The 13,389-nt window shown below is 40.2% G+C and overlaps 2 non-coding genes across 2 annotated transcripts; both read right to left on the bottom strand.

Moving 5' to 3' along the window:
• Positions 1-3,619: 3,619 nt before the first annotated feature.
• LOC120256483 lies at positions 3,620-3,726 on the bottom strand. The gene has a single exon (XR_005535320.1). It is a non-coding gene; the product is annotated as a small nucleolar RNA R71 (small nucleolar RNA).
• Positions 3,727-11,803: 8,077 nt separating this feature from the next.
• On the bottom strand, positions 11,804-11,910 carry LOC120256485. The gene has a single exon (XR_005535322.1). It is a non-coding gene; the product is annotated as a small nucleolar RNA R71 (small nucleolar RNA).
• Positions 11,911-13,389: the final 1,479 nt, after the last annotated feature.

Below are 13,389 nucleotides of genomic sequence, written 5' to 3'. Positions count from 1 at the left end.
ATAAGTCCCGTTTTAATAATAAGAACTTTGTAGTGGACATAGTGTTGACATGAGTTGAGTTTTTCAAACACACACGCTTTTGGACTTCATTACTTTCATTTTTGATTGGATTGTTTGCTAGAGTATTTATTATTTTATCTAGTGTTTAACTCTCTCAATGATTTTAGAATTTTATTCTTGTACTCTCTTGGTGAACCTAAGGCCAAGCACTTCTCTTTTCTTTCCATGAGTCTAATGTTTAGATTTTGCTTGAGGATAAGCAAAGGCTTAAGTGTGTGAGAGTTTAATAAGTGCTTGAGTAGACATACTTATCTATATGTTTTACATGCATTGAGCATAATTTTTACAATGGTTATGTCTCACTAAGTGTACTTGGTGTTCCTTTGTGCAAATATGTTATGAAAGCCTTGAAATGAGAAAAGGAAGCAAAGATAGATTTTGGAGGCACCTTTTAGAAGTTCTTGTGCAATATAAGGATCAAGATACAAGAGGAGCTCATATATACGGGGATGTGTGCCAACTTCCAAGAGGATTAAAGCCAAATTGCGAGTAGGAAGGCCACAAAGACAGTCACATTCCTATGTCCCTACTTGTGTAAAGAATTCAAGAATCTTCCCAATGATGGTTAGATGACAAAAAACCTTATATCCTACCACTTGGATGTGTACCCGTCTATGCGGCTTGAAGAGAAGAGTGTGGAGCCTTGTTATGAAGAGTATTGCAACAAAGTATTGTAGCAGTACTGTCTCAAAAACACTGTTTACGCCATCATGTGAAATTTTGACGCGGTCGTGTGAGGGGTTTTCCAGCCCACATGGTCACATGGAGGTATGTGACAGACCTAGTTTCTGACTATAAATAGCCCTTTTGCCCTACTCTATGGAGACTTTTTGCTAAGCGTTTGATAGATAAAGTGGCTAGGGTTTCGAGAGGAGGTCTTTGGTGAATTTGGGGGAAATTCTTCACCAACTTTGATAGATCTTTTCTCCATCATAGCATCAAGGGAGCCTTCGCAACCTAGCTTCGAAGATGGATCCTTCGAGACGTTGAGTGACCCATCAAGGCCATCATCACGAATTCAAGGGGGTTTTACTCTATGGTTTTCATTGCTTTTCATTGCATTATTCTTTGCTTTGTAATTGGCCCCATGGAGGGCTAAACCATAGTAGGTATTTGGAATGTGAACTCTAGGATCATATCTTTGTATTGATTTAATTTATGTTTTCTACTAAATTTGAGTTTAATTGAGTTTCAATCTTGTTTTCTCATTACATCGTATTAATCCTTGTGATGGATTTATATTGCATGATAGATTTCCTTGGTTGAGAGAGGTCTACATTAGAGTTAGAACTCAAAGATTGAAGAGGATTGAGAGGGTGAGTCATGAGATAGTGGAGTGTCCCCTTTCCTCTCTAATAAACGCCTAAATGTATGTATTTTATATGTATATGTTGTGAATCATTTGTGTATCTTCTTGATGAATCGATGCTCTTTCATGGTTTAATTGGTCTCTTTCATGTTATAGGCATAAAAGAAGCTTAGGTGAGCTCAATAACGTGATTCAAAAAGAAAACAACACCAAAAATGGTGTTTTAGAGCCCGGGCACTCTAGTAACACTATAGCAGCCTCAAGCATGAAGATTTGAAGAAAAACACTAAGTTTGGATTTCCTCACAAGCAACCTTACTGCCTTGAAGCTGGCAGCAAGACGACTAAAGGAAACAACACTGTAGCAATTTCACTGTAGCAACAAACTGGAAATTTGACAGAATTTTGAGGATCCTTACATCTCGTTTGCTGACCATGAGCCAGGTTGCAAGCCATCCTGAGATCAACTTTTAAAAGGGATTTTAGGGCATCTTCCTTGATCTAAGCTTAGGGCTCATCACCACCTTCCTTGATCTGAGCTAGAAAGGTGCAAGATAGAGCATCTCCGAGGTAGAAATTGATGGAGAGAGCGAGATTCAGCAAGATCCACTCCTAGAACCACATTTAGAGGAGGTTGAAGACATAAGGGAAGCCACCCCTTGAGTGGCGTCTTTGGAAGCTCCTCTACAAGGGATTCCGAGCATCATTCGCCCTCCGACCCTTTGAGAGAGTTTGTTATGCTTTATTTAGTTATTTTCATGGACTTGATTATTTATTTTGCTAGTATGGAAACTAAACCCCTAAGGTCACTGGATGTAGATGAACCTTGTTGATGAACTTGTGTGGATTGTATTCTTTGACTTCTTTATTGCATTTGGTACATTTATGATCCATGCTTGGTGCACTTTAATAATTTAGTATGCATGAGAACTCTGTGTATCAATTTCTAGGTTATACTTGGTTGCGTGACCACAACCCTTGTATTAGACACACCACGCTTGGAAGGGATACATGTACAAATATATTGTGACCATCAGATATTTTGTACCCCTCCAACTCTGGGGTGTTCCTAGTTTGTGTTTCGATCCTAAATTGAAAAATCCATCACCCTCATTGCAATCGTAGTAGGATATGGTTGACAGAAATTCAGTATTAATATTCATACCATATTAAGGGTTAATCGTTGTGACCATCGGGTTGACCTAACTTAGGATTTTCTCGGTCCAAACTACCATTTGCATGATAGTTGTAGCATCCTTCGCACTTTAGTAGCCCCAAGGGAATCCTCATTCGTGACCACTTTCCCTCGATTATCACCCGTAATTTGCCTTCACCCTAGATATTTTAGTAGAGTTCTATTTGTTAGTTTGTAATTTCATTGCATCACTCAAAGTTGTAGGTTAAACAACACGCAAAGAGGAAGTAAGAGTAGCTTCTCGGGCTCTTGGGATACGACCCTCTCATGCTCACGTGAGAGGTATTACTTGATGACCCATATACTTGCGGGATTGCACATGCACCAAGTTTTTGTCGCCGTTGTCGGGGATTAACAAGGAATACTTGGAAAACTTAGAGCTTGGTGATTTGACCATTGTTTTGTTTATTTGTTTATCTTGTTTTTATTTATTGTTTGTGTACATATATTTTCATTTTCATATTTCTAGTTACTTTTCTTACTCTCTTCTAAATTTTTAAGTGTTGCCTCTTGGCTTTAAATATTATGTAATGTACCCATCTTATGACACGTGCAAATCAAGAAAACTTAGTAGGGCCTGACAACGAGATTGAGAGGACATTGCATCAAAGATTAAGAGAAAGGCCGAGAGTTCAAGACAATAAGAAATTCAGGTTGAATCTACTGAACTCTCAGTTATGCCCGAACCTAGAAGAACTTTATCTGACTATGAGAGGCCACAGTTCATTGGTGAAGAGTTTAGTATACAAGCACTGACAGTGCCAGCAAGTAATTTTGAGATTAAAGCAAGCACAATTGGGATGGTACAGAATTCAGTGCAATTTGATGGTCTGGCTAATGAAGACCCACATGCTCATCTATCTTGTTTCCTTCATATTTGCTCCATCTTCAAGATCAATTCAGTTTCTGATGTTGCAATCAAGTGAGATTATTCCCATTCAGTCTAAGAGGGCAGCTTACAGATGCACTTACTTCCTTAGCTCTAGATCGATTACCACATGGAAGGAAATGGTGGAGAAGTTCCTTGCTAGGTATTTCCCATCAAGCAAGGCGACCAGACTGAGACAAGAGATTTCTGCATTCAAGCAAGATGATTCTGAAACACTCTTTGAAGCCTATGAGAGGATAAAAGATCTTCTGAGGAAATGCCCTCATCATGGTTTCTCTTTCTTGGATGAGGGATACAAATATTGTGTAATGGTTTGAATTATCAGACTCATCAGCTACTTGATGTTGTGGCAGGGGGTTCCTTGAGCAATAAATATCTTGAAGATGCCGAGTACTTAATTAAAGACATGGTGAATAACGAATGTCATTGGAGTACACGACAGAAAGCACCAAGGGCAGTGGGTATTTATGAAGTGAATGATAACATTACACTGGCCACAAAGGTTGAGGTATTGACAATGAGATTTGATTAGTTCATGTTGGTTTCAAGCTCAATTTTTGGAGCAGTTTTATCTTGTGAAACATGTGGTGCCGGCCATACAAGTACACAGTGTCCTATTTCTATTGCTTCTTTGGTACCTATAGAGATAGTGGACTATGTTGGTGGAGGACCAAGAGGGCTGAGAAATCTTTATTTGAATGCATATAATCTGCGGTGGAGGAATCATCCAAATTTTTCTTGGAATCAAGGGCCACCGCAACAAAGGCCTCCACCACTCAAGGGAATCAATATCAAGCACCTTCGCAACAAGAGAGAAAGTACACCACTGAAGACGTTCTAGCCAAGTTCATGATCAACACAGAAGCAAAGTTTTTAGGTGTAAACACTCAGCTTGATGAGTTTGGCACAATGTCATGAAATGTCCAAGCTTCCATTCAATCTCTTGAAACCCAAGTCGGACAACTTGCTAAGGCAAACTCTGAATGTCCCCTGGGTAGTTTATCAAGCAATAATGAAAATAACCCGATGGAACACTTGAAAGCCGTTACTTTGAGAAGCAGGGAGCAATTGGAGGCAAGGGATAAGGAGGGCCTAAGTGCCACAAATGAAAGGGTAACCATTCAGGAAGACCCTAGACCGACTGAAATTGTGAGTGAAAAGAGTGAGACAAAACAAGATAAAACTTGTTCTCAATCTCTAACTTCAAGGGTTCCTGAATACAAGCTTTCAGTACCATCCTTGTCAAGGTTTAAACAAGACAAGGAAGATGCTCAGTTCAAGAAATTTCTCAACATCTTCAAACAACTTCACATAAACATCTCTCTTGTTGAAGCCTTTTCACAAATGCCCAAGTATGCGAAGTTCATGAAATGATCTCCTCACCAACAAGAGGAAACTAGAAGATTTGGAAATAGTGACTCTTTCTAGAAACTGCTCAACAGTGATTCAAAAGAAATTACCAAAGAAACTAACTGATCCCTGCAGTTTTATCATTCCTCGTGTGATAGAGGAAAGGAATGGAAGAGAACGCTCTAGCAGATTCAAGGGCTAGTATAAATATGATGCCCTACAATATGTTCTTGAAGCTAGGGTCAGAAGATCTGAGACCCACAAGGATGACCCTACAGTTAGCAAATTATTCATTGACAAAGCCACGAGGAGTGGCTAAAAATGTACTTGTGAAAGTAGAAAAACTCATTATCCTGGTGGACTTCTTTATCATTGATGTGGATGACAATATCGAAATCCCTTTGATCCTCGGGCACCCATTCCATAACACTTCAGGTGATTTGATTGATGTCAAGGGAGGAAAAATGACGTTGAGAGCACGGGAAGAACAAGTGGTTGTCAATTTTCCAGAGGCTATGAAACACACTCTAGATCATGATAACACTTTATATTTTACTGATGAGACTGATTTGATCAATTCTGATTGTGTGCCGGAGGTCCTAGAAATAAATCCTTTGGATGAGTACTTGGAAGAGATAGAAATCAAGGAAGTCGAAGAACAAATCTCTACTCCTCCACTGAAACAACAAGTGAACCAAGTGGAGAATGATTCATCATCTCATTGCAAGAAAAAGAAAACTTTGAAAAAATGTGGAGGAAAAAAAATGAAAAATTAAAGAAGAGCATGAACATCACTATGTTGCAATCTCGAGAGGTAGACCGATTATACTTCGAGGATCAAGGTAAATTTAGATTTTTTATGCCTCTCGATAAACTTTTCGTGTGCCAACAGAACCCAAGTCAGAAGTAACTTTTCCCCATTCATCCCGCCTTGAAGGTAAGAGAAGGTACGTCGAGCTAATGACGTTAAACAAGCGCTCCTTGGGAGGCAACCCAAGCTTTTGCATTCTTTGAATTCATGTTTTTGTATTCTTTGTATGTTAGTAGTAAGTTGCTCTTTAGTTGTAATTGTGTTGTAGTAGTGTTTTCCATCATTTTTCTTATCTCTTTTACTTGTGTTATCTCATGCATGTTGTGAATTCTTTGAGTTATTCTTTATCTTGGTGCATCAAGGTTTAATTCTTGATTGTTTAGGTTGTGAAATTGGCTTTATTTTGATCGTTTTTTATGGTTGTTAGGAGAAAACTTGGAGAAAACTAGAAAATACCCATTCATTGACCCTGAGATGGTCCGTAGGAAATTTAGTGGGCCTTTGCAGGCAACCTTGCCCGCAAGAAAATCAAAGGCCACTTGCGGGCAAGCTTGCATCCGCAAGCTATCCCCCAAGTGATTCAAAGATGCCTCACAGTCAAGCTTGAGCTCACAAGCTTGCCTGCAAGGCACATGTCATGCTTCTTAAGGAGCCATCATCTTTTTTCTCTCACTATTCCTCCTTCTTCCTCTCTTTTCTCCTCCATTTCTCCATCTTTTTCTCTCATTTTTCTTGCTCTGAATCACTCTCCTCCTCCTAGCAATTGATTTTGTGAGAAGATTTCAAAGTTTTATCACTTTATTGGCCGGTTTTCTCACTAGATCTCCTCCATAAACTCTAGGGCAAGGCTTGTATTCTTTTACTCTATTCTCTTGGATTTCTTGGTTGTTTGGGGTGAGATCTTTGGTGTTTTTGGTTTATTTCCTTTCTGAACAACTTGTGGAATGATTCTAAAGCTTTGTAAATTTTCTTGGCTACCTTCACAAAGGACACTCTTGCAATTTTTTTTTTTGGTTTTACTATAGCACTGGCCATTTTTTACATTTTTTCATTGTATTGAGCATTGCTTTCTTGTTATCTTGTTTTGATGATGCACACCTTGTCTTGTATGTATGTAAATCAAGAAGGTGGTCTCAAAACAAGCAAAGAGGGATCGTACACCCCCCGTTGGTGAGCCACGGTTTACAAATGAAGACCACAAGAAGAGGTTCGCTCTATTATCCTTAAAAGGGTTTAGTACCGTCTGAAAGATTGAATGGGATGTGCTACAAACTTTGGAGTTGGATGGTGTCATCTTGGAATACATTTCTCATGATGGGTGGGATAAAATATTTTCCATTGAAGAACCCACCTATAGAGAACTCACCTTGGAGGTGTTAAGCACGATCGAGGTTGCAAAAGAATGTCCCTTCACCCACTAAGAGAGTTCCATTTCATTCCGGGCATTTGGGAAGAAGCACAGAATCTCTCAGGACCAATTGTGTGTTCTCTTGGGACTTTATAAGGAAGCATTCACACAAATGCACGAGTTCAAGGCTTTGCCTCAAGATTTTCCATATCCAGTGTCAAATGACTCGTATTGGACTTCCATTTCAAATGACTCGTATTGGACCCCGCTCATCGCTACATCCATGCCTTTTGACTAGAGACATAGGTGGTTGACCTTGACTTGACGGGGGGTAGTTTCGCGCCGATCTTTTGATGCTTTATAGTATTCTCAAGCACTACCCCTTACACATGGGACACCTCTTCACCGAGATCCTTGCACATCATGGAAAGTTTGTCTACCTTGGAGCAATTTTTGCCACACAATATATTACACAATTAATTAGAGGTATGGGCCTGATTGAGCGCACCCAGGGCATGAAGGTTGGCCCCGCTTGGGATATAGACACTTGCTTCTATTAGGATAGTTGAGAGACGGGGAACATGTACCACCTTGCACGGAGTCATGGGAATGAGTGCTCAAGACCCTGGTCCCTCACATGAGACAGAGACAAAGTCTGAGTCTGAGTCTGAGCCTATGCCCAAGGAGAGTCGACCATCATTTATGGTGAGTTTTGAGGAGTTCCCTACTGAGATTCACCACCAGCTATAGGTTCTTGAGAGGGGGTAGAGGGACTTAGCTGCATCACAATGCCGCATTGAGAGCAACATGGGTGAGATTTTGGCTTGTATTTAAGGTTCATCATCATCAGTTGGCACCACCTCTGCCGCCACTACTTGCATGGCTTCATCACTTCTACCAGACCCTTATTCTCGCACCATACTTGAGCAGCATCTCTGTTTTGTTTTTTTATTCTTGTAGTTTTGTCGTACTTTGTATTATTCGATTGTAAGTTGTGCTTTTGAGTTAGTAAGGGTTCAGTCCTACTAAAATTTATTTATTTTGGTCCTTGCTTTCATGCATCTTTCTATTATCTTGAATTGTGATAAGCTTCTTGCTAATTTCAGGATCATCATCAGTGGAGCTTCACATTCTATAGCTCTCATTTTGCAGCTTACCCCATATCCGCGCTTACCCAGCACAAATCTCACTAATGAATTTGGGAAGTTTCTTCACTCCATTTCCTTACTTTTGTCGCATATCTTTCACCATGTTCTGCTGACATATGTACATTGGGGATAATGTACAACTTTAGGTGTGGGGATGGAGTATCTTTGTGTTTTGCATGCTTGAATTACCCATAATAGCTGTGATTTCATTGTTAAGAACTACCTAGCTTGAAGGAATGATAGATGTGAGTTTTATTTATTTTTTGTGCTTGAATGAAGTTCTGTTAAATCTCTAGTGCACCTCCATGCTCTATCATGATTACTTCTACCTTATACACTTCAACCAAACCTTCATGATGATATTAGCATTAAAATGTTAAATTCTATCTTCAATACTCTTTTAAGAGCTTTTAGTTCCTTCATTGAATTCTTTAGCCTTAAGTGAAGCTTTGTAGCAAGTTTTATACCAGGGGACATGAGATACAGTGTGTGAAAAAAAAAATAGAGTCTATAACAGTATTCCTCTGCTAATTTAGCACGAATGCATCTATGTAGACTGTAATCGAGTAAGTTGGGTGGCTCTTGTGCCTAATCAGTATGTGCATCCTTCCGAAAGATTTTTTCTTTTCTTTTCTTTTGTATGGTCTACGTTAGTTGGACTCAGAGAAAGAAAGAAAGAAAAAAAAATGTACATATACGCGTAAAAGAAAATAAAATATCACTACTGATCTCCTAGAACTTGTTGTATAGTCACTTGAAGACTAGAGTTTTATTTAGGAACCAAGAGACTCTTAACCTATTATTGATGGCGTCCTTAACACTTTTAATGCCGATTTCATTGTGTGTGGGTTGAATGGACATCCTACGTTAATCCAGGGTGTGAAGGTTAAGGTAGGGAGTTAACACACACTCTCACAAGAGCACTTTAGATGAAACAGAACTATCATTAATTGATTACTTGTAGAACAAGTCACTATCTAGATTTCTTTTCACTTATGCTTGTGGTTCTTTACATTTGAGCTTGAGGTCATACATTTAGTCATTTATCATCTTACCCCTACTCTTCATGTTTGTTTTCTTGGGGGCAAGCAAAGGCTTAGGTGTAAGGATGTTTGATAAATGCTTAAATGTATGTATTTTATAAGTATATGTTATGTATTATTTGTGTATTTTCTTGATGAATCGATGCTCTTCTATACAATAATTGGTTTCTTTCATGTTACAGGCATAAAAAAAACTTAGGTGAGCTCGACAACACGATTCAAGAAGAAATCGACACCAAAAGTGGCAGTTTAGAGCCCGGGCATTGTAGCAACACTGTAGCAGCATGAAGCATGAAGATTTGAAGAAAAATGCTAAGTCTGGATTTCCTCATGGGCAACCTTATTACCGTGAAGATGGTCACAAGCCGACTGAAGAAATAGCAATGTATTAGCTGCACTACAGCAATCATTGTAGCAACTTACTGGAAATTTGATAGAATTCCGAGGATCCTCACGACCCATTTGCTGACCTTGAGCCAGGCCTTCATAAGTGTCTAAATGCAGGTGTTTTCATATATATATCGTATTCACTTTGCATGTATTTTGTGAGGTTTGATGCCCGTTTTATGCTTAATCATCTACTATTTGCTTTGTAGGGCATAAGGAAGCCATGGAGAACAAGAAGATATCATTTGGGTGAAAAGAGAAGAAAACATGAATTTTATACTACCCCCATACTACCCAGTATGTGGGCCGTATGCACTATAGCAGCGGAAATGATTCAGAGTGTCTGCCCAGATTTCCATACTACCTAGTATACGGGGCCATATGGAGGCCATATGCACCCCGTATGAAACGCGAATCTAGGTTTTTGAGTGCTATACGACCCCCATACGACCCGTATGACCCGGGGGTTATATATACTGACTTTTAGGGCAGAAAAGGGACTTTTTGGACTATACTTTTTGCTGGGCATATTTTGGGAGACACTTGAGAGGCTTGCGGCGACCTTGGGGAGGAGAAGAAGGGCAAGGAAGCTAGAAGATCATCCAAGCCCAAGGTCCAAGACTCTCAAGGCAAGAAGGCAACTTCATTCAAGGGGAGATCTACCACGATTTGAAGGAAGGAGACCCGCAGCTAGAGGAAGCGTCATTGGGCACTCCTTTGGCGGGGAAAGCGTCATTTGACATATTCTTCACCTCCTCTTCCACCATTTCATCTAGGGAGTGTCATTTATGCTTTTGTTTCATGTTTTGCTTGTTTGTATTGCTTGTTGTGGGATGATGACACACTAGACCCCCAAGGCCACCGGGTGTTGGTGAACCTTGGGGGGTTTTATCATGTATGTTGGATGATAACTTGTTAATTCCATGTTTGGGTAATTTTGAGATTTAATCCATTGTTTTCATGCTAAGTGCTACACTAAGGAGAAATCCGTAGCTCTTTTATGAGTGATGCATGTAGATGTGACTTGCTCGTATGTATTAGATCATGAATGGATTAGAAGGGGATACTTGTATCATCACACCGTGAAATCAGGTGTTTGGTAGCCCTCCATGTAGGTTTAATCCGAAGAAGAGTAGGTTTACTCCTAAGTGAGATTTCCTCGTACTTAATGCAATCGGTGGGATATGGATTTGGGAGAAATTCCTATCTATGTCCGTATGGGATTAGGGTTCAATCGTCGAGAAATTGGGGTTGTTCTAATCTTGGAATCTCATGGTCCATTTTACCCTTGCATCTTTAGATTATCATCCATGTTGCATGACAACCCCTCAAGGGGATCCACATCCATAGGCCTTTGCATTTCATTGATTCTCTTGCTTGCTCATTGCTTGTTCTTTCTAATTTGTTGGCAAATATCGTTTTAGCTTTAATTACATTTAGTAGAGTAAAATCCATCGCTTGAGATCTTAGGCTAGATAATAGCTCAAGAAGGAGATATAGGAGATCCTTAGCCCCGTGGAATACGATCCTCGTGTCTTCACATGAGGTATTACTTGGCGATCCCATACACTTGCGGGGAAGCAACCAATTTTTGGCGCCGTTGCCGGGGACTTTAAGGAATTCTAGGAAACTTTTAGATTATTACTCTAGCCATTTCATTCTTTACACAATTTTTTTATTATTATTATTTTTCTTTTCCTTTAATCTTTACTTTCTATCATCTTTCTCGGTTTTGCAAGGTATTGTTCATGACATGCTCAAATCCATCGACATTGATTACACCAGATAGTGAAATTGAAAGAACTTTGCATCGGAGATTGAGAAAGGTTGGTGAAGGATTGGGTACGCAAAACATTGAAATTCAGTATATAGAGTCTTCAATCATGGCCGAAGAGCGACACACTCTATACGAATATGAAAGACCCCAATTCACGGGAGATGAGTTTAGTATTCAAGCACCGACCGTGGCATCCAACAACTTTGAAATTAAAGCGAGTACAATCGGCATGGTCCAGAACTCGGTTCAATTCAATGGTCTAGCAAATGAAGATGCACATGACCACTTTTCCCGGTTCCTCTAAATTTGCTATACATTCAAGATTAATGGGGTGTCCGACGATGCGATCCGTTTGAGACTATTTCCATTCAGTTTGAGAGATGGAGCTTATCATTGGCTTACATCATTGTCTCCTGGGTCTATTAAAACATGGAAGGATATGGTTGAGAGGTTCCTTGGGAGATACTTTCCACCAACCAAAACGGCGAAGTTGAGGCAAGAAATTTCAGCCTTTAAACAAGGGGAGTCCGAAACATTGTTTGAAGCCTATGAGAGATTCAAGGATCTCCTTAGAAGGTGCCCTCACCATGGTTTTGCCTCATGGATGTGAGTACAAATCATTTACAATGGGCTGAATTATGCTACTCGCCAACTCATTGATGCCGCATCGGGTGGTTCCCTTAGCAACAAGTATCCCGATGAGGCCGAGCAATTACTTGAGTCTATTGCAAGCAATGAATCACATTGGGCCTCAAGAGGATCTACACAAAAGACTGCTGGGCTTTATGAAGTTAGTAACAATGATGCCTTGGCCACGAAGGTTGATGTGTTGACTCGAAAGCTTGATCTTCTTATGGGCAGTAGTTCGAGGTTAGAATTAGTGATGAATTATAGCACTTGTGGTGGTGGGCATGATGCAGCCCAATGTCCAATTGCTAGCTCCTCAGTTGCGTCCATTGAGAATGTTTACTACATTGGAGGACAACGAAATCAAGGCAACCAGTATAGCTCATCTTACAATCCAGGGTGGAAGAACCACCCAAATTTTTCATGGAACCAAGGCCAACAACAACAAAGAGGTACACCATCTCAAGGATCTCAATTTCAACAACCAGCCTTTAAGAGGAAGTTTTCTAATGAAGAGGTCCTTGCCAAGTTCATGCTCAGTACCAATGACAGGTTCAATAGTCTAACTAGTAGCATGGATGCACAATTTGGCAAGATGAATGCTCAACTCACTCAGCACGCCGAACAATTCAGTGAGTTAGGTTCTATTTTGAGAAACCTCCAAGCTTCTGTGAAATCTCTTGAGCATTGAGTGGGGGAACTCGCGAAGGCACACTCTGAACGTCCTCTAGGTTGTCTTCCAAGCAACACAGAAGACAATCCAAGGGAGCACTTAAAGGCCATTGCTCTTAGAAGAGGGAGGCAAGTGGAGACTAGGGTCGAGGTAGACCCAAGTGTCAAGAAAAATGGAGTAGCCTTCTGGGAAGACCCCAAGCTAGTTGAAGAAAACAGTGAAGACAAAAATCAGGGAAGAAATGACAAGTTCCAACAAGAAGGACCAACAAAATCATCTGAATATAAACCTCCAATCCCTATCCAACCAGATTGAAGTATGAGAAGGAGGATGTTCACTTCAAAAAATTCATGAACATCTTCAAACAACTCCATTTGAACATCCCGATAGTTGAAGCGTTGACTCAAATGCCGAAATATTCCAAGTTTTTAAAAGAGCTCCATACGAATAAGAGAAAGTTGGAGGAAGAGGGCACGGTTGCGCTTACGGGGAATTGCTCGATCATCCTAGAAAAGAAGCTCCAACAAAAGTTGAAAGATCCGGGAAGCTTCATTATCCCGTGCATGCTTGAAGGTGGAATCCAAGAAAATGCTCTAGCGGATTTGGGGGCTAGCTTAAACGTCATGCCCTACACCATGTATTTGAAACTTGGCTTGGATGAGTTGAGGCCCATAAGGATGACCTTACAATTGGCAGATCGATCAACAAGAAAACCTCGTGGGATTGTTGAAGATGTAATTGTCCGAGTGGACAAATTTGTTTTTCCCGTGGAT

The sequence above is a fragment of the Dioscorea cayenensis genome, unplaced genomic scaffold (assembly GCF_009730915.1).
Source record: "Dioscorea cayenensis subsp. rotundata cultivar TDr96_F1 unplaced genomic scaffold, TDr96_F1_v2_PseudoChromosome.rev07_lg8_w22 25.fasta BLBR01001463.1, whole genome shotgun sequence".
Lineage (NCBI taxonomy): Eukaryota > Viridiplantae > Streptophyta > Magnoliopsida > Dioscoreales > Dioscoreaceae > Dioscorea > Dioscorea cayenensis.
This window is presented reverse-complemented; position numbering and strand designations above follow the sequence as displayed.